The 27,223-nt window shown below is 35.0% G+C and overlaps 1 protein-coding gene across 1 annotated transcript in view; it reads right to left on the bottom strand.

Annotated features, from left to right (window-relative positions):
* The window catches only part of AGMO (alkylglycerol monooxygenase), a 381,369-nt gene that overhangs the window by 101,546 nt on the left and 252,600 nt on the right, over positions 1–27,223 (bottom strand). The window lies entirely within an intron of this gene.

Genomic DNA, 27,223 nt, shown 5'->3' with positions numbered 1-27,223 from the left:
GTAAGTTTCTCAAAGGTTGATAATGTTTTATTTTTTGTCTTTGTATTCACAGCACAAAGATAGTTATTAGTAAATATATAACGAATTAAGCTAAAGTGTATTATTTTTATTATTCATTTACTCACATTATTTTTCCTTGGGGCCAATTCAATCCCTACCTATCAATAAAACACTTATAAACCTTTGCATTAACTTTTTCATGTCCCTTGGATACTGTTCACCCAGGAAAAATTAAATTCATCTTTATCAGTAAAAATAACCAAGATTCTACAGACTTACCATTTGGTAAACTGACCTTGAACCTTCAGCCAGCCTTTTGCACTGAATTCTAAGAGGAAGCACAGATTTACTGGATGCCTAACACAGATATTACATCAGGAATGAATACTTGTGGAAAGGATTCTTGTCCATAATACCTGGGATACTGTATATGCTACTTAAGTCAGTGTTAGACCAGCTGTTGACAGTTGTGTAAATGAGACCATGTGCTTACATTTAAAGATCAGATATAAAAATCAGTGTAAATGAAAATAAATCACCTGAAAGTCATCTCACTCAATTCATGAGATGGGGAGTAAGATCAGCCATCTGACCAAAGACCACTAAATCTCCCGTATATCTCATTTTACAATAGCCTCCTCCTGTCTGCCAGCAATAGGCAACCTAATTGCTGTAAGTCAGGGTTGAATCCTCTGCAGATCAGATTGGAGAAAACATGATGTCACTGAAGGCTTTGTAATAATAAATTAACATAATACCCAAGTCTTTCATCCATGAATTGTACCTCCCACAGAGAATCTGGGAATGCTTGCATTTGATTTTGTATTTAAAAAAAAAGTCTTGGCTTCCGTAGATCATGAGAGGGGTCAGCCTGCCTTGTATCTCTGGTATTTGATGTAAAACAGACATGAATTACTTATTTTTGGTTAAATATTCAGATTTAGAACTCTTTCAAGGGTATGACCTAAAGAAGCGTTAATAGTGGACCAGGATCAATTTGAAGCAGCACCTCTAGTAGCATGCCTGAGCAATCTATCTTCAGGCTTGTTAGTCAGTGCAAATTTACCTTGATTGAGATAAATTAATTAAAAGTAATGACTATATGTCTACTGTGTGCTGGGAAGGACCTTCTTGTTTAATTTGTCTATAGCTCAAAGTGGGAAAGGAGGGCCACCAGGATGGATGAGAATGAGGATCTAGTGTGGTCTGTATAATTAACCAGTAGGTAGAGGGGTCTGTTGATAGGAAGTGGGATGAACTTGGAGTTAGGACACTGCTCCTGGCTCTGAGAGTTACCTACTATGACCTGAACAAATACGGTTTCAGTGTCTTCATCTGGAAATTAGAATATTATTGGGTTCACCACTGACCTCAAAGGGTCATTAGAAAGAGAGAGTTTTGGAAACCATATAGAGGAATAGAAATTCCATCCAATATTTGCAGGTCAAGCTCCACTGTCTTCCCCTATAGTCCTAAGAAGAATGTGTTACAGGAATCCAACATTGCCATTAGCATGGTCTAGTGGCTAGGGCAGTAGCCTTGGAGTTAGGAAACTTGGATTTAAATCCTTTCTCCCACACAATAAATCTAAGACAATGGGATAAACACTGAACATAATATGAGACTTACTTTCCACATCTTCAAAAAAGGGATAACTATATATAGCAATCACCCAAGAGAGCTCAAGTAAAATCACATTGACAAAGTGCTTTGTCAATCAGAAAGTATTATGTACATGCCAGCTCCTGATACTAGACATCGTCTCTTCCTTTACTCACTCTATACTGAGAGCCATCAAGGGAACTCCCTAATTTAAACTACAAAACATAATGGGTTTAATATAGACTAATGCATACGTGCTTTACATCGGAATATAATTAATTCTGGGTTAAATATAATATGTTTTTTACTCTCTAAAAGTTGACAATGGCTTGCAGAACCTGAGATCTGGAGAAAAAACCCTTTCATATAAAATGTTGGAAGATGAAAACAGCTCAGAAAGACACTGGACATAGATCATTATTTTTTCTTCTGTCTCCTATGAGTATAAAAAAAGCTAGTTGTTGAACCTTTCTGGGAATTTACAATGATTTTTCTTAGTTGCATATGCCAGAAGATTCAGTTTTTACTGATGCTTTATCTGATGAATTGAGGCATTAGTGTCCCAATATGTATGTATGTACTTATATATGTACACATATGTATGTATGTGTATGAAAATGAACATGAATTTACTCCATAGTTCTCTGCTATTCCTTTCAGCACAATAATATTCTATCACCAGCATATATCACAATGTGTTCAGCCATTCCTCAATCAAGGGACACCCCCTCATTTTCCAATTTTTTTTGCCAACATAAAGAGCACAGCTATGAATATTTTTATACATGTATTTTTCCTTATTATATCATTAGGGCACAAATCTAGCAGTGGTATGGCTGGGTAAAAGGGCAAGCATTCTATTAAAGCCCTTTGCACATAATTCCAAATTGCCTTCCAGAATGCTTGGATCAATTCACGGCTCTACCAGCAATGCATTAGTGTCCCAACTTTGCCACATCCCCTCCAACATTCATTATTTTCCTTTGCTGTCATGTTAGCCAATCTGCTAGGTGAGACATCCTACATCAGAGTTGTTTTGATTTGCATTCCTCTAATTATGAGATTTATAACACATTTTTCATGTGCTTATTGATAGTTTTGATTTCTTTATCTGAAAACTGCCTATCCATGCCCCTTGCCCATTTATCAATTGGGGAATGGCTTGATTTTTTGTCCAATTGATTTAGCTCCTTATAAATTTGAGAAATTAGACCTTTATCTGAAGTTTTTGTTATGAAGATTTTTTCCCCAATTTGTTGCTTCCCTTCTAATTTTGGTTGCATTGGAAAAACCTGATCTCTTAAAGACCCCAAGACTAGTCACTGATCTAGTATTAATGTAAGGAAGACATTTCATGAAGCCTCTTCTTTAGGACTCCAGACCAGATTCTAGGTTTTCAAATTGAAAAAGAAGAGCACCTTGGGCAACAAATGTCCAAGAAGTACACGTGGGATCCTTTTTCCTCCTGCAGAAATATTATTTCAAAAGCAATCCTTGGAAAGACACAATGGAAAACTTCTACTTTAGGGTTCAAAAAAACAACTTCATAAATGCAATATAGAAGTAACAACATCCCTTAAACAAAACATCTAGGGCTTAGGAAGACAGAAATCTTTGGAGAGTCAACAGTGTGATATGGAAGCCTTAAATTACATGATTATCATGGGGCTGGATGGGATGTAAATACCTTGAAACTAAAAATGTAACAAAAATAAAATAAAAATAAAGAAATAAAGTGCATTGTGAGGCCACAACAGGTCACGATATTTGAGACAGCATCCAAATGAAGGAAGGGCCAAACTTATTGTACTCTGCTCTGGTTGTACTACAAAGGAATTGCCTTATGGTAAAATCTAGGATATAGGTAGAGAAGAATCTTCAGGATGGAGAGAGGACTCTAGGCCATGTCATTAGAAGATCAGTTGATGGATCTAAGGATGAAAACTCTAAGGATTAAATTTGTTGGGGCAGTCATGATGACCACCTTCAAGTGTTTGAATGTCTGCAATTTGATAATGACCTTCAAGTTAAAAGTAATAAGGACAAGCTGAATCGAAAAGCTTGATGAGATAAAACACTGGAAGGACTATGATCCCCTCTGAATACCAGGAAATCAATACATTTGCATGCAATACATGCAATGCAATACATTGCATACCCACCCTAGATAGAGCTGCTTTTGAATGACACACTAGAATTAGCCATATAAGCTTCAACTCTAACAAGTGCCAAATGTGCCCTGATTGTCTAGGTGATAAAAAAGAATAAATAACTCTAAAGACCTTTACTTGCTGTCTTGATTCTCTAGTTTGGATTCTCTGACCTCTCTGTGGAGATTTCCTAACATCCTGCTCCTCACTAGATATTAGATATGAGTCTGAAATCAACAGAGATCAGGTTATATGCTCTAAAAATGCAGACAAATCAAAGTTGGCTTTTTTGTTCATGGGGAATGTATCCCATCCTGCAACTCACTGTAGGAACTCATATATCAAGAGTGAGTGTCTTTAGCTCAGTGATTTGGATGCCAAGTTCAGGGACCTAAATGGATCAGCAACGTTCACATATAACTTTAGATTGAATTTCAATTATTAGTGAACCTTTGCAAAGCTATTCTAGTGTTTAAAGAGTGAAACCATTGGAAGAAACCTCAAAACTCAGGTCAGATGAACAATTTTTAGATTCCTATTGGTGATATAATATGGAGGATGGAATTAGGAGAACTGACATGAGAAAGACATCAAACTATTTGCTTTTAGGTTTTGTGGGCCTATGTTCTTCAGACTGCACATAATTCTGACATGTTATAGTAGAAAGAGGGTGGGACTTCATGTCAAGGATCCTGGTTTGGATGTTAAGATGCTGTGGAACCATCTATGACACTACTTCTAGGATTGAGTTTTTTTTTAGCTGTAAAATGAGATTAAAATAATTTAGATTATTTATAGAACTGGGCCAATGGAAGCTAATGACTTTATGAGACAGTAAGAAATAACTGAAAAATGAAAAGCAAGAAAAAGGAATGCAAAGGAAGGCAGTCATCAGTAGAATATTTCAAACCATATTATGATGTAGTAATCATAAAAACAATGGTACTGATAGAGAAATAGTGAAATAGATTCGGTATTCAATATACAATAGTTATTAGCTATAGTATTTTAGTAATTGAAAAACTGAAAGATGTAACTTTGGGGATAACTACTTATCTTGACAACAATTGCTGGGAAAACTTGAAAGTATAGACCAATATCTAACACCATATCCTAACATAAGGTCAAGATGAATGTATGACTTAAATACAAAGAGTGATAAGTAAACTAGGGTTGCCTGGATAACTGTACATCTTAGGTTTATGTTTTGTATATGACAAAACAAGAGATAAAGAGGCTAATGGGAAGTAAAATGGATTATTTTAATTACATCAAATTAAAAAGCTTTAGCATAAACATATGAATGAAACTGAAGGAAAAATTATAGCATGTTTTTCTGACAGAAATCTTATTTCTCAAATATGTTGGGAACTGAGCCAAATTCATAAAAACAAAATAAAACAAAAAATGTAACAACCATTCTATACTTGAGAAATGCTCAAAGGATATGAACAGGTAGTTTTCAGAAGAAATAAAAACTATGAATTCTCATATGAACAATTCCCTAAATCACTATTGATTGGAGAAATGAAAATCAAAACAAATCTGAAATACCACTTCACACCTTTTGGATTGGCTAATATTACAGAAATAGAAAATGATAAATAGTGGAAGGGATTTGGAAAAAAATTGGGGCACTAATACATGGTCAGAATAGTTGTAAAGTAGTCCCAACCAATTTGGAACTATGACCCAAAGGGCTGTAAAATTGCATGTATCTTTTGACTCAGCAATATTGCTATTAAGGGTACATCTCAAAGAGATCAAAGAAAAACAAAAAATGCCATATTTGCACAAAATTATTTTTGCATCTTTGTGTGTGTGTGTGTGTGTTTCTGTGTGTAGTAGCAAACAATTGGAAATTTATTGAATTCCCATCAACTGAGGAATGGCTGAACAAGTTGTGGTATATAATTGTGATGGAATAATGTTATGCTATAAGAAATAATCTGTTGGATGGTATAAAAATGGAGAGACACATAAACATATATAAACATATAAAGGCAAAGTGAACAGAACAAGAAGAACATTGTGGAGAGTAACAACAATATTGTAAGGATGATTGACTATGATTTAGCTACTCTGAGCAAATGATCCAATATAATTCCTAAGGACTTATGAGGAAGAATTCTATTTTCCTCTCAAAAGAGAACTGATAAACTGAATGTTAATTGTAGCATATTTTTGTTTTACTTTATTTTTCTCCTTTTTTGACTTTTTTCTAGCATGGCTAATATGCAAATAGGTTTTTTATGGAAATATGAAATAATAACTACATATAATAAACATCAAATTGCTTGCCCTTCTCAAGGAGGGGACAGTAGGAGGGAGAAAAGTTGTAATGTTTTTTTAAATGAATGTTAATTTAAAAATATAATTGGATAAATGTTAATGAAAATAATTATGTTTGGCCATTCCCCAATGGGGAATGGCTGAACAAACTGTGGTATATGTTGGTGATGGAATACTATTGTGCTAAAAGGAATAATAAAGTGGAGGAATTCCATGGAGACTGGAACGACCTCCAGGAAGTGATGCAGAGCGAGAGGAGCAGAACTAGGAGAACATTGTACACAGAGACTAATACACTGTGGTATAATCGAACGTAATGGACTTCTCCATAAATGGTGGTGTAATGTCCCTGAACAATGCAGGGATCCAGGAGAAAAAAAACACTATTCATAAGCAAAGGATAAACTATGGGAGTGGAAACACCAAGGAAAAGCAACTGCCTGAATACAGAGGTTGAGGGGACATGACAGAGGAGAGACTCTAAATGAACACTCTAATGCAAATACTATCAACAAAGCAATGGGTTCAAATCTAGAAAACATCTAATGCCCAGTGGACTTACGCGTCGGCTATGGGGGGTGGGGGGGAGGAAAAGAAAATGATCTATGTCTTTAATGAATAATGCTTGGAAATGATCAAATAAAATATATTTAAAAAAAAGAAAAGCAAAAAAAAGATAGAATTCTAAAAAAAAAGAAAATAATTATGTTTGAAATTTTATATTATATAATATTGATATTCATATAATATAGAATTTATTCACATAAATTATATGTGAAATTTTGTTACATTAATTTTATGTTATGTGTATATATAGGTATATATTCACACATATGTTTACACATGCATATATATTGTCTTGACTAAGGATTTTTGTCTTTCTGTGCCATTATTTCCTTATTTGAAAAAAGAAGGATTTTAGAGATGTTGGTGACCAAGGTATCTTCCATATTTAAATCTATGATTTTTACTATTTTTATATCAGTATTTATGCTGCCAAAATCCTTAAAATCTCTCTTTTCAACAAGAATAAGAACAAGTTTACCACTAGTATGGCATAGTAAAGTGAATGGTATAATTCTAGCCTAATAGAAGTCCATTGCTTTTATTTTATAATTGCAAAAAACACATGAGAAATTAAATCACCTCTTAATCAATGGAATGTTCTTAATTTAATGCTATTAATCAAATCCTAGATGATTACTCTTTAGGCAACTGGAGGAGAGTATCATTTATGTACAAGTTGGATTAGATGTCTCTTGAGGTCTCTTCCTATTTGATAGTCTGGAATTGTGTGGACTAGACAGAGAGATTCTTAGGAGGAATATGACTGTTTTAAAGTATTTGGAGGACTTTCATGGTGAATAAGAATAAATTTGTTCCTTTCTGAGAACAATGAAAGTACAAATGATTTTTTTCTGATGATCATTCAGAAAATTAAATATATATAATATAAATATAAAATTATATACCTAATATAATGTTATATATATATATATATATATATATATATATATATATATATAAAGCTTCCACTATGAGCCAGGTCCTTTGTTAGAGTTGAGAATTCAAGGCAAAAATGAAATAGCTTGTGCCCTTAGTGAGCTTACACTATAAACCAAACAATAAGCACTTAATAAGATAAATGAAACACATACAGCAAATACAAGTAAATTTAATAGAGGGAAGAGAAGGAAGGCAAGAAAAAAGAAATTGATGCATGTTTGCAACTGAAAGATAATATTTAATTTTAAAATAAATTAAATAATAGATTCTGGGATGCTTATAGTAGCTGATTACACTAGCTAACAAAGCTGTGCTGTTGTGATAAGGAGAACTGATTTGATTGGAGGACATCTGAGCTTTCTGAAAAAGTTGTTAGAAGGAAATTAGAATCGTCTTAAGTAGATGAAGATTTCACTGGGGAAAGCTATCTTCTGTAATAAAACCATATGTAGCTTGAGAAAAAAAGAAATCAATTAAAGGCTTATCTCCACCTTCCTTTATTGGGCTCTATGGTTTATAAGGAATGAAATGTAAAACACATACATTCCTCTATAGTGCAAGACCTGAAAAGAATTAGGGATTCCAAAGAGAACTTCTTTCCAGTCAATTATATAACTAACTCCCAACCTAGCCATTTATGTAGATTTGAGGAATTCTGTAGACTACACATTAAATATCTTAACATGGTTTCAGGAACCTGAGAATAACAGTGAGTCTGTTTTGTTTAGTAGGTGAGTAGAGAGTCTCAGAAGAAGAGCAAGTTATGTGCTGTACACATCATTGCCTAAAGAGATTACAGACCTTCAGGCTGGAAGTCAAAATTAAGAATTTGCCACAGATACATGGGACTCACTATTTATATTTATATATATATATATTTTCAGTTCTGTTTTCCGGTAAATTTGTGTCTATTCTTTTTTTCAGGGACATTTTCCAGGTTGCTGCTTAGGGACATTGCTGGAACTACTGATGGTATTTTGTCATTCTTATTTAATGGGAAGTTATATATTTATTTTGTAATTAAATGCATATTAAACAACCACAATGTACCACAGATTGTATTAAGGTGTTGCAGTTACAAGGAAAGGTAAAAGGAAAGTTCTTCACTCCACTTTCTTTTTTTTAGCTTGGCACAGAAAACTATGAACGATCCTTGGGTTAGGAATGAACTCAACCATAAAAAAGAATCAGATAGCAGAGTGGATTAGAAACCAAAATCATACCATATGTTGTTTACAAGAAACACACACGAGGCAGTTACACACACAGGGTAAAGGTAAAAGGTTGGAGCAAAATCTGCTGGGTATCAGCTGAGAAAAAAAAGGCAGGAGTCACAACCATGATATGTGACAAAGCCACAGTAAAAATAGATCTAGTTAAAGGAGATAGGAAAGGTTATTACATCCTGATAAAGACAGTATAGCCAATGAGGAAATATGAGTACTCAACATGTGTGCACCAAATGGTATAGCATCCAAATTTCTAAGGAGAAACTAGTGGAGTTGAAGTAGGAAATAGATAGTAAAACTATACTAGTGAGAGACCTGAACCATCCTCTGTCATATCTAGATAAATCAAACCAATAAATGAATAAGAAAGAGGTAAGAGATGTGAATGAAATCTTAGAAAAAATTAGAGTTAGTAGATATGTGGAGAAAAATAAATAGGGACAAAAAGGAATACACATTCTTTTCAGTATAACATAGTATATTCGCAAAGATTGACCATGTACTAGGGCATAAAAACATGGTAAACAAGTGCAAAGGAAAATAAATAACAAATGCAACCTCTTCAGATTATAATGCAATAAAAATAATCATTAGTAAGGGTACATGGAGAGGCAAATAAAAATTATTTGGAAATTAAATATGATTATCCCAAATTGGTTAAAGAAAAAATTATAGAAACAATAATTTCATTGAAGAAAATGATAATGATGAGCCATCTTTTCAAAATCTATGGGATGCAGCCAAAGCAGTACTTTGGGGAAGGGGGCAATTTATATACTTGCTTGTATATTTTAACAAATTACAGAGGGGAGAGATCAATGAACTGGGCATGAAAATTAAAAAAAAAACTAGAAAGGGAACAAATTAAAAACTCCAGATGAAAACTAGAGATGTTAAAAATTAAAGGAGAAATTAATAAAATAAAAAGGAAAAGAAATATTGAATTAATAAATAAGACTAGAAACTGTTACTTTGAAAAAAAACCAATAAAATAGACAAAATACCAGTCAATCTAATAAAAAAATGGAAAGAAGAAAACCAAATTAGCAGTATCAAAAAAAAGGAGACCTCACCTCTAAAGAAGAGGAAATTAAGGATATCATTAAAAACTATTTTGCCCAATTATATGGCAATAAATATGCCAATCTAGGTTATATGGATGAATATTTACAAAAATATTAATTGCCCATATTAAAAGAAGAAATAAAATAATTAAATGGCACTATATCAGAAAAAGAAATTGAACAAGCCATCAAAGAACTCCCTAAGAAAAATTTGTCAGGATTAAATGGATTCACAAGTGAATTCTTTCAAACATTCAAAGAAAAACTAATCACAAGACTATACAAACTATTTGATATAATAAGCAAAGAAGGAGTTCTACCAAATTCCTTTTATGACACAAATATGGTACTGATTCCAAAGCCTGGTAGATCAAAAACAGAGAAAGAAAACTACAGACCACTATCCTTAATGAACATAGATGAAAAAAAAATATTAAATAGAATACTAGCAAAAAGTCTCCAGCAAGTGATCATGAGGGTAATTCATTATGATCAGGTAGGATTTATACCAGGAATGCAAGGATGGTTCAATATTAGGAAAACCATTCACATAATTGAGCATATCAACAAGCAAACCAAAAAAAATCACACGATTATATCAATAGATGCAGAAAAAGCATTTGACAAAATACAATACTCCTTCCTATTGAAAACACTATAAAGTATAGAAATAGAAGGCCCTTTCATAAAAATAATAAATAGTATATATCTAAAACCATAAGAAACATCATTTGCAATGGGGATAAATTAGAAGCCTTCCCAATAAGATCAGGAGTGAAACAAGGATGCCCATTATCACCTCTATTATTTAACATTGTACTAGAAATATTAGCAGTAGCAATTAGGGAAGAAAAAGAAATTGAAGGTATTAAAATAAGTAAAGAGTAGACCAAACTATCACTCTTTGCGGATGATATGATGATCTACTTAAAGAATCCTAGAGAATCAACTGAAAAGCTAGTGGAAATAATCAACAATTTTAGCAAAGTTGCAGGAAACAAAATAAATTCACATAAGTCATCAGCATTTCTATATATCTCCAACACATCTAAGCAGCAAGAATTAGAAAGAGAAATTCCATTTAAAATCACCCTAGACAATATAAAATACTTAGGAATCTATTTGCTGAGACAAACAGAGAAACTATATGAATACAACCACAAAACACTTTCCATGCAATTAAAATAGATCTAAACAAATTAAAAAAAAACATTGATTGCTCATGGGTAGGATGAGCTAACATAATAAAAATGACCATCCTACCCAAACTTATTTACTTATTTAGTGCCATACCTATCAAACTATCAAAAAAACTTTTTCATTGAATTAGAAAAAAAAAAACTATAACAAAGTTCATTTGGGAGAACAAAAGATCAAGGATATCAAGGGAAATAATGAAAAACAAAATGTGAAAGAAGGTGACCTAGCAGTACCAGTTCTTATACTGGTACTTATATAAAGCAGTGGTCATTAAAACAATATGGTAGTGGCTAAGAGATAGAAAGGAGGATCAGTAGAATAGATTTGGGATAAGAGGCCTCAGTAAAATTGTTTATGATAACCCCAAAGATCCCAGCTTTGGGGATTAAAAATCCAGTATTTGACAAAAACTTCTGGGAAAATTGGAAAACAGTATGGGAGATTAGGTTTAGATCAACATCTCATACCCTACACCAAGATAAACTCAGAATGGGTGAATGATTTGAATATAAAGAAGAAACCTATAAGTAAATTAGGTGAACACAGAATAGTATACTTGTGAGATCTTTGGGGAAGGGAAGATTTTAAAAACAAACTTGAGTTAGAAAAAAATTACACAATGTAAAATAAATAATTTTTGGTTACATTAAATTAATAACGTTTTGTACAAACAAAATCAATGCAACCAAAATGAGAAGAGAAGCAACAAATTGTGAAGAAATCTTTATAGCAAAAAACTCCGGCAAAGGTCTAATAACTCAAATATATAAGGAGCTAAATCAATTGTACAAATAATCAAGCCATTCCCCAATTGATAAATGGGCAAGGGACATGAATAGACAATTTTCAGAAAAATAAATCAAAACTATCAATACACATATGAAAAAGTATTCTAAACCTCTTATAATTAGAGAAATGCAAATCAAAACAACTCTGAGGTATCACCTCACACCTAGGAGATTAGCTAACATGATAGCAAAGGAAAGTAATAAATGTTAGAGGGGATGTAGCAAAATTGGGACATTAATGCATTGCTGGTGGAGTTGTGAATTGATTCTAGATGGCAATTTGGAACTAGGCCCAAAGGACTTTAAAGACTGACTGCCCTTTGTTCCAGCAATAGCACTGCTGGGTTTATACCCCAAAGAGATAATAAGGAAAAAAGACTTGTACAAAAATACTTATAGTCGTGCTCTTTATGGTGGCAAAAAATTTGAAAATTAGGAGATGCCCTTCAATTGGGGAATAGCTGAACAAATTGTGATATCTGTTGGCGATGGAATATTATTGTGCTTAAAGGAATAATGAACTGGAAAAGAACTCTAGGAATTGGTGCAGAGTGAAAGGAGCAGAACCAGGAGAACATTATACACAGAGACTGATACACTGTAGTACAATCAAATGTAATGGACTTCCCTACTACTTCTCTAGCAGAAATGGAATGATCCAGGACAATTCTGAGGGATTTATGAGAAAGAATACTCTCCACATTCATAGGAAGATCTGTGGGAGTAGAAACAAAGAAGAAAAACAACTGCTTGATCACATGGGTTGATGGGGATATGATTGGGGATGTAGACTCTAAGCAATCACCCTAGTACAAATATTAATAATATGAAAATAGGTATTGATCAATGACATATGTAAAACCTAGTGGTATTGCACATTGGCTATGGATGGATGTGGGAGGAGAGGAGGGAAAGAACATGAATCTTGTAACCATGGAAAAATATTCTAAAATATTTGATTAAATAAAAATTTTCGATTATAAAAAGCCACAAAATCAAGAGAATAATTTACCAAAATAAAACAAATCAATAGGAACCTCAAAAGTAGAGGATGTTTATATTAGCATACATATATAATTTATATATTTTAAACAAATTGCAAACAATGTAGAGTTTGTAGATTTGCACAAATTTTATGACTATATTGAAATGTGGGTTTTTTTTTGTTGTTGTTGTTGTGGTGGTGGTGGTGGCTATAAAGTATATAATAAAAAAGTTGAAAATATGTAGTATTAAGGTGCCAAGAAATTAATTGCATTTTGCAGCAGAACAGAAGCATGCAGGATGATCCAGGTGAACCTGTGGGATTGGCAGCAGGATTTGGTTCTCAACTAAAACAGGAAAGTAAGAAAGAATGTGTATTTAGAGGTATGGATAATGAGATCAGTATTGTATATAATGTTTAATTTGCCACTGGGACATCCAGAAAGAAAAAATGCTTTATTCTTAATTGTTTTTATAATGTTAATAGCACAGAAATTATAGAGATTTATTGCAAAGAACATTTCTTTACATTCAAGTCCAGATATTGTAAAGATTGGATTTGGCTCTCCTCTGATTGTAACAATGAAGATACTTAGCTCTTCCTTTATTGGGAAGATTAAATTGTAATCCACAATCTATTTTTAGATTTTAATCTACAAAAAGGTGGTAACTGTAATTTAAGTAGATTTACCCATTATAACTACAAAAAGGTGTTAAGTAACTACAAAGGGTGAACTAACAAAAGAAGGTGTTAAGTAACCCAAAAGATATCATCTAAACAAAGAAGGTGTGAACTAAAGAGTGGGCAGTCCTGGAGAGAAGAGTCCCCTGTGATTAGTAGAAGTGAAATTTAGGGGAGGTGACACAAGAGAAAAAGCTCTTTAAAAAGAGGATCAGAGGCCAGAGGAAGATATTCGACTCAAGATTCCAGTAGGATGGAGGATTCTCTTACTTGGAGTTGGACTGGAGTAACTGGACTCCTGGAGGAACTAGTGCAGGAGACCTCAGACTGCTTTTCCATTTTAGATGGTCACCATTGGTGAGTGAAAGGCTGACTTAGTGACCCTGCCTTTCTTGGAGTTCTAAACCTCTGAGAAAGACCCCTCATCTTGAGACTTTTTCCCACTGGCTGGGGCTTAGAAATTCTAACTGATAGAAAAAGCCAGAGATCTATTTCTCTCTCTCTCTTCCCTTTTTCTCTCTTCATTAATATTTTCCCTCTATTGTAAATAAACTACCAAAAATTCCATTTACTTTAGTAATTCATTTTGGGATTTAGAATTAAATCCCTGGCGAACAGCTATATAAATATTCAGAGTCCAACCACAATTCAATTTAATAATATATATGTATATATAATGAAGTATGAGAATATGTACTTCTGTGACTTTGGTTGTGTGTAGCAATAGAATTCCGTTTCCCTGAATTAGTTCATTGATAAAAACACAAACACTCCAGGAATAAAATTCAGATGTTTTTCCCAAAAGAATCTTAGTATTTTTTTTTCTCTTAAAAGACAAAGAAGTAGAAAGATAACATCTGCCCACAGATTTTTTGGGGGGGGGAACCCTTCCAGTTTTGATAGCAGAAAGAGGAACAAAAAGTCTCTCAGGTCTTTTTTCTAACTTAGATTCAATGTGATTCCAAGAAATATGGACAGATTTATTATTCCCCAGCAGCCAAGCACACTGACTAGCATTTCTCTTCTTTAACTTCCATACCAAGCCAATGTTTTAGATTTGAAAATTCTCTTATGAGCTGAAGCAGCAGAATTTTCATCCTCAGGTTCAACAATTTTTTCCCCTGAATTCCCTAGTTGTTTTGTACAATGTAATTATTTTAAGAGGGGAAACAGATAACCAGAAGGGAAGAATTCTATTTTTTAGAATTCCAGTTACCAGATGCATTTTAAAATGCACTTTGAGTTTATACGTACACTTACGATGGCAATTCTATGAAGTGTTTTCAGAGAGGTTTCTATTCTCTTAGCCAGCCCTGAGTTTTATTTAAAATGACAATTTACTTCCCTGCTGCCAAAATTACAGAAGAGATTTATTTAGACACCTAATGAACCATAACTAGGAAATCAGCAGAAGGCTATATTACTTTCTCAAGTCCTTGGAGTTGGGAACCTTAATTTAAATTTTCCTCTAGCTGAAAGACCATTAATGCAAAGCATTTATTTTGACACCTCCTTTGTCATATGGAAATATTATACAAGAAAGATAAGAAAAATGAGTCCCAAAGATACATAGTAAGGCCAGAGACCACTTCAGAACTAGGGTAGAGGGAGGGGAGAAATTCATTCTACTTGCCTTCTTAGACCACAGGCAACACTGTATGGAAAATTAGCTAGATGTTAGCAAGGCTGAAGAATTCTTGTGGAAAAAAACACACATTGTAAAAGGACAGATTACTTATATTTTGAAATATAGTTTTGATTGTATGTGTGTGTTCATGTTTTATGATTCCTGGAATAATAAAATATTCCAAGAATTTAAAGGAAAAAACTGAACTTTTGGATTTTCCTACAATGAATAGTTCATCACAAATAATATTCTAATTTTGACTATTAAAAATTCTCTTCAATTCAAGTAAAACTATGTCAACATGAGAGAAATATATTTACAGAAAAATCCATTTACATAGCCTAACTTGAGGGAAAGGCAATCTTAAGGGGGAAAAAAGGTTTTTGTTTGTATTTTTTTTTTGTAAAACTAATATGGGCAATTTACCATAAGCAAGCATAGCAAGAGCCAAGAAGAATCTTGAGGGAGCTGAAATTTCCATTGTGGAATGGTTCCTGACTATCCAAAAGAGGGGAAAAATCTTGTTATAGAGGAATGAAGGAAAGCTGGTGGGAAAGAGAAACAAACCAGCAGGGAAATTGATTGAAAATTTCTCTCTAAAGATAATAGAATGTTTTGTTGATGATGATCACTCATCCATACCCTTTTATCCTGTGCTCTTCACATGTCATGTCCTGCATGAATCTCAACAAGGAATTGCCTTAAAGTGACATAGCATGGAAAGCAATGGAAAACATACATGGTTAGTACCATCACCCTCACTCTCATAAGGTGGAGACTTCCCAATTTTCTCATAATAAATGATTCTCTGCTTATACTGAGTATTTTCTCCTCCTCCTTCTATTCCTCCTCTCTCTTCTCCTTTTCTTGCTATAAAGCAAGAAATGATTGTTGCCTGACAGACTGTAAACTGTTGTACTATATTAATGGTCCTGATATGTCTGTCCACTGCCACTTGGGTGATTCTCAAATTTAACTCTTGGCTAAATTTGGCCCTCACTCTAGCCTAGCCATACTGAAGCAATAAAATAATATAAATGCATAAACATAGGTACTCCTTTCAGGGACAAGACTGAGGTCATTAAAAGCATTTGTGAAGATTGGATTTGGCTATCTCCTTATTGTAACAATGAAGGTACTTAGCTCTTCCTCATAGTGAAGATAAAATTGTAATCTCCATCTATTTTTAGATTTTAATCCCCAAAGTGTTAACCCAGTATTGAAAGTAGATCTACCCATTTTAACCACCAAAAAGGTGTGAACTAACTACAAAAAGGTGCAAACTAACCACAAAAGGTGTGAACACCAAATGATATTGAATGGGAAGTCTGTGACCCATGTGTGAAAGAATGGGCAATACTAGAGAAGAGCGTCTGCTGTGATTGGTAGACATAAAATTTAGGGAAGGTGAAACAAGAGAAAAAGGTCTTTAAATAGAGGACACATAGGCACAAGAGGATCAAAAGATCAAGATTCAGTCATTCAGAGTTGGACTGGATCAGTCACTCAGAAGATGAAGAGTGAAGAAGACTCACTCAGAGGAGAGACTTCAATCAGTCACTTGGAGGAGAGATTGGAAGACAGACACTCAGACTTGGAGTGAAGACACTTGGCTGTGGAACTGGACCCCTGGAGGAGCTTGTACTGGAGATCTCAGAATGCTTTCGTTTTAGGCAGTCACCATGGTAAGTGAATGGCTGACTTAGTTTCCTTGCCCTTTCTGGAGGCATGAACCTCTAAGAAAGGTCCATCATCTTGAGAATCCTTTTCCCTGGCTGGAGCATAAAATTTCTACCTGGATCAGAGGAAGCCAGAGCTCTCTCTCTCTTTCTCCCCTTTTTCTCTCTTCCTTAATATCTTCCCTCTATTGTAAAATAAACTACCATAATTCCATTTACTTGAGTAATTCATTTTAGGATTTAGTAATTAAGTCCCTGGTGACCACAAATTTAAATATTAAGTCCAACCACAAAAAATTTAACACATTGTACAGTTTCTCAAAGGCAACTCGAGTTAGAGTTCTATTGAAATCCAGAACTTTTGTCCATTTATAGTTTTGTCCTCAAGATAAGTCATTGTTGGAGCTTTACTCCCCTTAGATTGTAAATTCCTTGAAAGCAGAGACTGTTTTTTTTTTGCTTCTTTTTGTAACTCTAGTAGTTAGCATACTGTCTAGCATATAGTGGGTGCTTAATAAATGATGACTAACTAAGAAGATGCTATTGATTGCATACCCCAGAGTTAAGAATAAAGGAAGCCCTAAAAATCATTATAATTCTAAGAAAATATGACAAAATATTTGATAGAGTCCTATGACTTGCAAAATGCTTTGTTGAGAACAACCCGTGGATACTATAGTTATCCCCCTTGATCCTCATGACAACCACATAGGCAGGTGTTTTTATCATCCCCTGGAGGAAAATTAACCAGAGAAGACTTAGATAATGTGCCCAATATCACAGATAAAGTACCTGCCTTAGGCAGGACTTGAATGCAGGTCTTTCTGAGTGCAATGCCAAAACCTGTCTGAACCACCTAATTGCCTAATTATGAAAATGATTTTAAAATATCCCCATTATTTACTTGAAGGATTTCTAGTTTCTTAGATGAGGGTACTCCTTCCACTAATCCACAAATTGAAGAGCCATTTAGCAAGGGCATTAGTTCCTGAGTTGTGGGAACTCAGTGTCCTAGTCAGGGCCTGCTTGGGTGATCCTGGGAAGCCACTCACTCTGTAGGAGCTGCAGTTTCCTCATCTATAAAATTAGGGCCTTTAATTGGATGACATCTAAAGTCCCTTCAAGATTACTCCATTACCACAATGAACAATATGGAAATAGATTTTGAGGCATAATACATGTAAAACACAGTGGATTTGCTTGTCAGCTACAGGAGGGGAGAGGGGAGAAGGGAGGCACACAGCATGGATTATGTAATCTTGGGAAAACTTTTGTATAGATTTGTCCCTGGAATAAGATAAAGAAGATTAAAAAAGATAAAATCCCTTCAAATTCTAACTTTAGCCAACAGGCCTGACATTTGGCTCTGTTTTTTCCCTGCAATTGACCCAGTGATCACTCTTTTTTTATTAATCAGGTTGGTCCTTGGGAAACAGGCATGGAGTATATCACAGACCCCAAATGGAAGTCTTTGCTACAATATTGGTAGGGTCTGATACACCGAGTTCGTGCTCTGCTGCATACACAAATATATATGTTCTCTAAATATACATGTGCATATTGTAAACCTCAAAATTCCTTAGACTTATAAATGTTGGAAATTTCACCATTGGGATATTTCATACTTGGAAAATTTCTTACTGATAGTCTATTGGAATGGGAACTCCATTGGCATGGGAGGTTCCTTCTCTTCCCTTCTTAAGATTACTTTAGGACAGAAACCCTTTGCTGAACAATGGAAAGGACTTTGACCTATGCTTAAGCACAGAACAGGAATTTCTTTGAGTCATGATTGATTTTAGAATTGATACAATGGAGATACTTGGAATAAATCTCCACCCTATTCAGTCCTAATAGGATTGAGTAAGGGCTGCAGCCTAGATCAAAATTTAATTATTCCAATCTCTACCATACTCAAGTTAACAGGATTTAGAAAGGGCTGTAACAAAAGAGTAAAGATTTAATCATTTGAAAAATATGACCTTCAACAGACATGTGCAAAAGCCAGAAACCTCTGGGCGGTCCTGGGTTAAGCGAGAGCCTCCATTGACAGGGAAATTGATGAAGAGTGATTGGTAGATGTGAGGACTGAGGGGAGGCAACTTGGATGGTTTCCTTAAAGATAGGAGGGTCTGGAGACTCGGGAGGGAGGATTGAGTTTTTGGTCGGTGTTGTTCCTGGGCTCTGAGGAAGCTTGCTCTGAAGGAAGCTGAAGGTGGGGGCCTCTGAGACTGTTTCTCCATTTTGGACACGTGAGTAATAGGGACTGATCTCTTTCCTTTGCCCCAGCTATCTAAGGGCTTGGGCCTTTTGGCCCAGCCTAAACAGAAGGGGTATTTAAGCCCTATTCCCTTCTCTCCCCTTTCTCTCTATATATATATATCTCTAATTCCTTTCTTGCTCCTATTGTAATTAAACTCCAAAAAAGGCTGACGGCTGACTTGAGTTTTTCATTTAGGAATTACATAGCTGATTCCTTGGCGACCTTAAATTAATATATATCAGTCTTTTAAAGTGATTCCCTTGTAACATTGTGGCTGACCACACGGGAGTCTAAAGAATCCTCTCAATAAAACTTTTTCCTTGCCTTTTTACTATACTGTTTCACCACTTAGTTCTTTTTTTTTTAACAAAAAACTTGGCTTAAAGACACAGCTGCTAGAACACGTGAGTATAAAAAACTTTTTCTCTTTTCTCTTTTAAGTTAAATTGGAATCAGCAGTTTTTTCTTTTTCTTCCCTTTAATCTTAAGGGACAGCTGGGTAGCTCAGCGGATTGAGAGCCAGCCCTAGAGGCAGAAGGTCCTGGGTTCAAATCGGACCTCAGATACTTCCCAGCTGTGTGACTCTGATAGACAGAAAACAGCTGTTTTTAAATCTCAGCAACAGGACTCTAAAGTCCTGGCTGGAAGAACTGTTTCTAAATATCCTTTCCCTTAAGGAACAACTTCCTGGATTAAAAAAAAAAAAAACCCTGTGGAAAGTTTGTTGCTTTGCCCTGCTCCCCACGTATTTTGTGAAATTACAAAATATACATATAAAAATGAGTACTACATTCTTTGACAATTATATGGCAGCTGAAGAAGTAGGGGCATTGAGGAATGAAGGATACCTCCAAATTTTTATATTAATAGGTACTGTCATTTTTGTACTCCTCAATACTATATTTAGAGATGAAAAAATAAAAAATATTGAGGATAAAATAAAACAAAATGAGGATAAAATAAAACAAAATGAGGATAAAATAAAACAAAATGAGGATAAAATAAAACAAAATGAGGATAAAATAGAAAATATTGAGGATAAAATAGAAAATGTTGAGGATAAAATAGAAAAAAATGAGGATAAAATAGAAAATATTGAGGATAAAATAGAAAATATTGAGGATAAAATAGAAAAAATTGAGGATACAATAGAAAAAATTGAGGATACAATAGAAAAAATTGAGGATAAAATAGGAAATATTGAGAATAAAATAGAAAAACTTGAGGATAAAATAGGAAATATTGAGAATAAAATAGGAAATATTGAGGATAAAATGGGAGATATGGAAGATAAAATAGGAAAAATTGAGGAAAAAATGCAAGCCCAATTAGAAGATCTAAAATGTTTCTTACAGGATCAATGGGCAAACACCCACTCTACCAGAAACAGACCTGTTTCTGAACCTTTGAATGAGGAAATTTCCTTCCCTGAAATAGAGATGGAAAACACCTTCCCTATAGCCCAGTTAACAGACTGCTTCTCTCGTGCAGTGCAAATCTTGTCTGAATTTAATCCCCAAAACCCTTCCCCTGCAATCCCAGCTTCTCATGTTCCTTCTCCTACAGAAAACCAAATTCCAATGCAAGGGAGATCTTGTCCTCCTAGAGAAACCTGTCCTTGTCAAACTGACCCACAGGTGCAAAATTCAACTAGAGGCCTGTTTCCTCTAAGAGAAGTACCTGAAATAGGACGAAATGGGGATGTGGTGACTTTAAGACATAGGATACCGTTTACTCCCCAAGAAATAAATGAATTTACACGAAATATCCCCACATATGAACAAGATCCTTTTCTAGTAACAAAAAAGATGGGAGACATATTTTTTCAATATAATCCGTCTTACAAGGACGTTGAGAGCTTACTACAGGCTTTTTTAAGTGAACGTGAAAAAAATAAAATAATTGCTCATGTCAACAAAACCTGGGGGCGTAATGCAGCACATTGGCCATCTCAGGATCCCGAATGGGACTATAATAATCCTGAGGACTATCTACAACTATACCGTTGTAGAGAGGCCATCCTCACGGCCATGAAGGAATGTGCGGACAGTACAGATAAGTGGATGGAACTGGAAAAAATTAAGCAAAAGGAAAACGAAACACCCTCCAGATTTATGGACAGAATTATCGAGTTTGGGGACAGATACTTAGATTGGGACTTAAATAAAGAGAATAGTTTAAGACAAGTTAGAAGAATCTTTGTAAATAATTGTTGCAAAGTAATTAAAAATTATTTCAAAACACAATGCCCAAGATGGTCAGATATGGACCTTGAAGAATTGCGAAAAACAGCTATATATGTTTTTAAGGGAAACGAAGAAAAGGAGAAAGAGAATAATGATGACATGGAGGAAATGAAGAAAAAAATGAGATGTGTAATAGATAGGATAACTAAATTAGAAAGTGGGCATGATAATGAACCAACGACAATTGCCCCTCTCCAGAAATCCAATTATCAATCCATTACTTGCCACTTCTGTGAGAAGAAGGGCCACAAAATGATGGAATGTAGAACCTTTCTTAAGATGTTTGGAAGGAATACACAGTTTAATAATGGTTTTAGAAATAATAACTATAGAAATTATGATAACGGTTATAGAAACCAGAATTCTAGAAATTATAATAATGACTATGGAAATAACTATAATAAATATAGAAATAAGAACTTTAGAAACCAGAATTATAGAAATAGGAATTGGGAATTTAATGACAATGCTCAAATTGAAGAAAATTTTAATGATAATACTCAACAACAATATATGAGAAATGGCGCTCGTCCAAAAATTACTCGAGGTACTAATGACCCTCAGAGAGGTGCCCTTCAGGGGGGTGCCCAAGGAATATCCCAAACACAATGATGGTGCCCGGGGGGGGCTGGGGCACAGGAATCAGAGGATACAACCTTTGATTTCCCAGACCCTGATGTCCTACTACCCGTTGTCCCTATCCACTGCCCTCCCCATACTACTGAACCCCATGTTACCTTAAAAGTGGGTAACACCTATTATGATTGTCTATTAGACACCGGAGCTTCCTGGTCTGTATTAAAGAGAACACCTGATTTACAATGTTATTCTATTGGCTCAGAGAATGTAATGGGAGTATCAGGAATAACCCAAAGAGTTAAAAGACTTCCTCCTAGAATGGTGTCTGTAGGACCCCTAGAGGTACAACACTCCTTCCTTTTGATGCCTGACTCCCCTTTAAATTTGCTGGGGAGGGACCTTCTATGCAAACTCAGAGCCACAATAACCTGCTCCCCAGATGGCTCATTATCATTAGAAGTACCAGAGGAATCTTTAAATTTACTCCCTGTACTTCTCTCGGAAAACCAGGAGGCAAAAGAACCTTCCATTTTTGAAATACCTAAAGATATACCGGAGTCTCTTTGGGCCACATCTTCTTCTGACGTAGGCTTACTCAAATCTGCTGTTCCTGTGCAGATAAAAACTAAATCTAGCCCACCTCCTTCTATCCCTCAGTATCCCCTCTCAAAGGAGGCAATTGAGGGTATTACACCAGTTATTAACTCATTAATAGAACAGGGAATAATAATCCCTTGCAAATCTGAATACAACACGCCCATCCTGCCAATTAAAAAACCAAAAAAAGGACCCGATGGCAAACACATCTATAGATTCGTACAGGATCTAAGGGCAGTGAATAATCACGTTATAAAGAGACACTCCGTAGTTTCTAACATACATACTATTATTTCATCTATTCCTAGCACAGCTACATACTTTACAGTAGTAGACTTGTGTTCAGCTTTCTTTTCCATACCAATACATGAAAACTCCAGGCATATTTTTGCTTTCACCTGGAAGGGCTCACAATATACCTGGTGTCGGCTGCCACAGGGTTATGTCGAAAGTCCGAGCTTATTTGAGCAAATTTTGAGCCAAGACACAGACAATATAACATTTAAAAATAGCAAATTAATCAAATATGTAGATGATCTACTCTTGGCTTCAACAGATGCAGAAACATGTCAAGAAGATAGCAAACACCTTCTTTTGGAATTGCACAAAAGAGGACATAAAATCTCTAAGGATAAAGTTCAATGGTGTCTCCAAAAAGTAGAATATTTGGGATTCATCTTGACTGCGGGTGCTCGTTATATTTCTCCAAAACGAATTGAGAACATTCAAAAATTGAGTGCTCCTACCACTAAGAAACAGCTGAGAGCAATTTTAGGAGCAACAGGGTTTTGTAGACAATGGATTCCTTGCTATGGGGAAATCACTAAACCCCTTATAGCATTAACAAAGGATTCAGTTCCTGAACCCCTCAAATTAGAGCCTGAACACTTGTCAGCTCTAACAGATCTGAAAAAGGCTATCATGTCTGCCCCTGCTCTAGGCATCCCAGATTACAACAAGCCATTTACTTTATATGTGCATGAGCGAAGAGGAGTAGCCTCTGGTGTGTTAACTCAGACTTTGGGACCTTCTCAGCGCCCAATTGCTTATTATTCTGCCCAACTAGACCCAGTAGCAGCAGGAGCACCACCATGCCTTAGAGGAGTAGCTGCTACAGCCTTACTAGTAACAAAAACCGTTGATTTAGTATTGGGATGTCCATTAACAATAATGTGCCCACATGAGATTGAAGCATTATTGGTAAAACATAGAACACAGGCATTCTCGGATCAGAGAATTACAAGGTATGAAATAACCTTATTAAATAGTGAAAATATTACCTTGAAACGCTGTTCAACTCTTAACCCTGCCACCTTGCTTCCAGATTTACCCACTTCAGGAGAACCACTACATAACTGTGAAACATTAGTGTCCATGGCAGAAAAGCCTCGAGATAATCTCTTGGACACTCCCTTAGAAAATGCAGATCTGATTTTATTTACCGATGGTTCCTCTTTTATGAGGGATGGCATACGTTACACTGGAGCTGCCGTAGTCTCAGAATTTGCCACTGAATGGTCAGCTTCACTACCTTCTAACATTAGCGCTCAAGGAGCAGAACTCATAGCTCTAAAACAAGCTTGTATAATTGCCAAGGATAAAAAGGCAACAATTTATACGGATTCTAGATATGCTTTCGGCATTTGTCACTCAGTCGGGATGCTATGGCTCCAAAGAGGATTTTTAACCTCAGCTGGAAAATCCATAGCTAATGCAGAAATTATTAATGAAGTTCTTTCTGCTCTCAAACTGCCTAAAGCCCTAGCTGTAGTTCATTGCTCTGCCCATACAGGTGGCTCTGACCCTGTCTCTAGAGGAAATGACCGAGCAGATGCCGCTGCAAAACTAGCAGCCATAGAAGGACCTGGATTAATTTTAACATTAACAACCACTGATAATTTAAATTTATCACTCTCCTATAATGAAAAGGAAGTGGAAAAATGGAAACAAAAATTTAAAGCAAAACAAATTAATGGAGTATGGGTGTCACCTGAAGGAAAACCCCTGCTCCCTAGAAGTTTCTATAACCAAATTTGCCAATCTATTCATAAAAATGGTCATTTTGGCACCCAGGGCATCGTGGACTCTGTCAAGAGAGTATGGATAGCCCCTGGTATAACTACTGTAGCCTCTAAAGTATGTTCAGCCTGTCCTATTTGCCAGGCATATAACCAACATGCATATCGTGGAAAAGCCTTTGGGGGACGTCCTCTGGCTTACACACCTTTTGAACATCTACAGATAGATTTCATAACAATGCCAAAGGCTGGACGTTATAAATTTTGTCTAGTAATTGTAGATCAACTAACCAGATGGCCAGAAGCATTTCCTACGACCCGAGCCATAGCAGATTTTGTTGCAAAGATACTTTTAAAAGAAATTATTCCTCGTTTTGGCCTACCAGCACGTATTGACTCCGATAGAGGGAGTCATTTTACCGATTCTGTCTTAAATCAAATATATTCTTGCTTGGGGATAACTCCAAAATTCCATGTTCCATATCACCCCCAGAGCTCAGGCCAAGTGGAGAGGATGAATAAAGAACTTAAGACTATGATTGGCAAATTATGCACTGAGACCCATTTAAAATGGCCTGAAATTCTCCCTCTGGCCCTATTTTATCTTAGAAGCAGGCCTAGAGGAGACTTACATATTTCACCATTTGAGATGCTTTTTGGACATCCGCCTATACAGGCTAAGCCTTTCTCCCCGGCTTATACATCGCTATTAGGGGGAGATATTACTATTGCTTCCTATATACAGGAGTTACAGCACAAACTACGTGAACTTCATGAATCCGGAGCTGCAGTACAAGCTGGACCATTAGACTTTTCTCTGCATGACCTGAACCCAGGAGATAAAGTTTATATCAAGAATTTCAAGCGAACTGGAGCAACTCAACCTTCATGGGAAGGACCATTCCAAATATTATTAACTACTCCAACATCTATAAAGATTGGAGAAAGAGACTCTTGGATTCACTGCTCACATGTGAAGAAAGCATCTTCTGCTGAGACTGATTGACTCTATCCTATCATATGAATTGTGACTCTATCTTATCATATGAATTGGAGATAATAATCCATAGACAAATGGATGTTTTTTTTTTTCAAGAATATATTGAATTACTGATTTTTTTCCTTATTTTTTCTTATTTCTTTTTATTTTTTGATCAGAATATTTGATTTTTTTCTCATTTTTTTGTACTGAAGGTACACATAATTAATATTAATATTATTTTTTTCCCTGCAGTTATACAAGTTAATATATATACTCTTGCTATAATATCAATATATGCCTAAAAGCTTTAAACTATGGGAACCTGCCATTTATTGATAAAATATTATAGGACTGTGATTAATGTTTGTGTCTGATTCCAGGAAAAGGGATAAAAACAAGGAGCACAGACTAAACCTGAATAGTGCCAATAGAGCACACTAGAAATATTAAAGTGAGACTCAAGGTTGCGACGCTTAACTTATGTTTAAGTCGTAGGACTTCCTTGTATCTACACTCTTTTTGAAGTACTCAAACAAGTAAAAAAGCTTGACTATCATGCTGGCTCCCTATATCCCTGAGGAAAAATCAGACAAGGGAATGACATTTCCCCATCAAAATAGAATTCTAATTCTTTTCTTCTTATATTATGGCAACTTCCTGTAGTCTTGGCTACAAATGGCTAAGTGAAATATTACTGCATTCTGTCCTACATACTTGTGGGATAGAAATTACTTTAAACTGGACCTATACAAGGTCTATTTTGAGTTTTTCTTATGTTTTTGATTATTTTTTCTATTCTTTTGATAATTTACACATACAACCCCATAACTGAACATTGCATTCTGAGCTAAACTTGATATTTTTTTTTAATACTTACTTCAGGGGGGATTGTATTTTAATTTAAAATCTAAGAATTTTTGAATTTTTTTTTGTTTGAGATTGTATTTTTATAAAAATCCAAGACTTTTGTTTAAGATTTTACTGTTATAAAAAATTCAAAGACTTTGATTTTGTTTGAGAAAAGATCTTCAAGAAAGAAGCTTGAAACTTTTATATCCAGAGAATGAACTGTTGCAGAAAGATGCCGAAAACCTACACTTCATCAAGAAGATCAAGAATGAACTTTGGATGTGATTGATTGGACTGAACTTTTGATTGAACATTTATTGTAACATTTATGCCAAAAGGGACTGCCCCTAATTTGGCTTTCTGTCAATGCGCCTAGCAAACATTGGTTTTGCTTTCTTTTCTTTTCTATTTCCTCTCTCACTATTCTAATTTCTCCTAGAAAATTGAATATTTCTTTAGTTAGAAGTGAATTTAGAACTACAAAATGATTATATTAAATGATCAATGGGGAGACTAGTCTCCCAATGATCATCAGGGGGGATTGTAAACCTCAAAATTCCTTAGACTTATAAATGTTGGAAATTTCACCATTGGGATATTTCATACTTGGAAAATTTCTTACTGATAGTCTATTGGAATGGGAACTCCATTGGCATGGGAGGTTCCTTCTCTTCCCTTCTTAAGATTACTTTAGGACAAAAAACCTTTTGCTGAACAATGGAAAGGACTTTGACCTATGCTTAAGCATAGAACAGGAATTTCTTTGAGTCTTGATTGATTTTAGAATTGATACAATGGAGATACTTGGAATAAATCTCCACCCTATTCAGTCCTAATAGGATTGAGTAAGGGCTGCAGCCTAGATCAAAATTTAATTATTCCAATC

This window comes from Monodelphis domestica, chromosome 5 (genome assembly GCF_027887165.1).
Source record: "Monodelphis domestica isolate mMonDom1 chromosome 5, mMonDom1.pri, whole genome shotgun sequence".
NCBI lineage: Eukaryota > Metazoa > Chordata > Mammalia > Didelphimorphia > Didelphidae > Monodelphis > Monodelphis domestica.
This window is presented reverse-complemented; position numbering and strand designations above follow the sequence as displayed.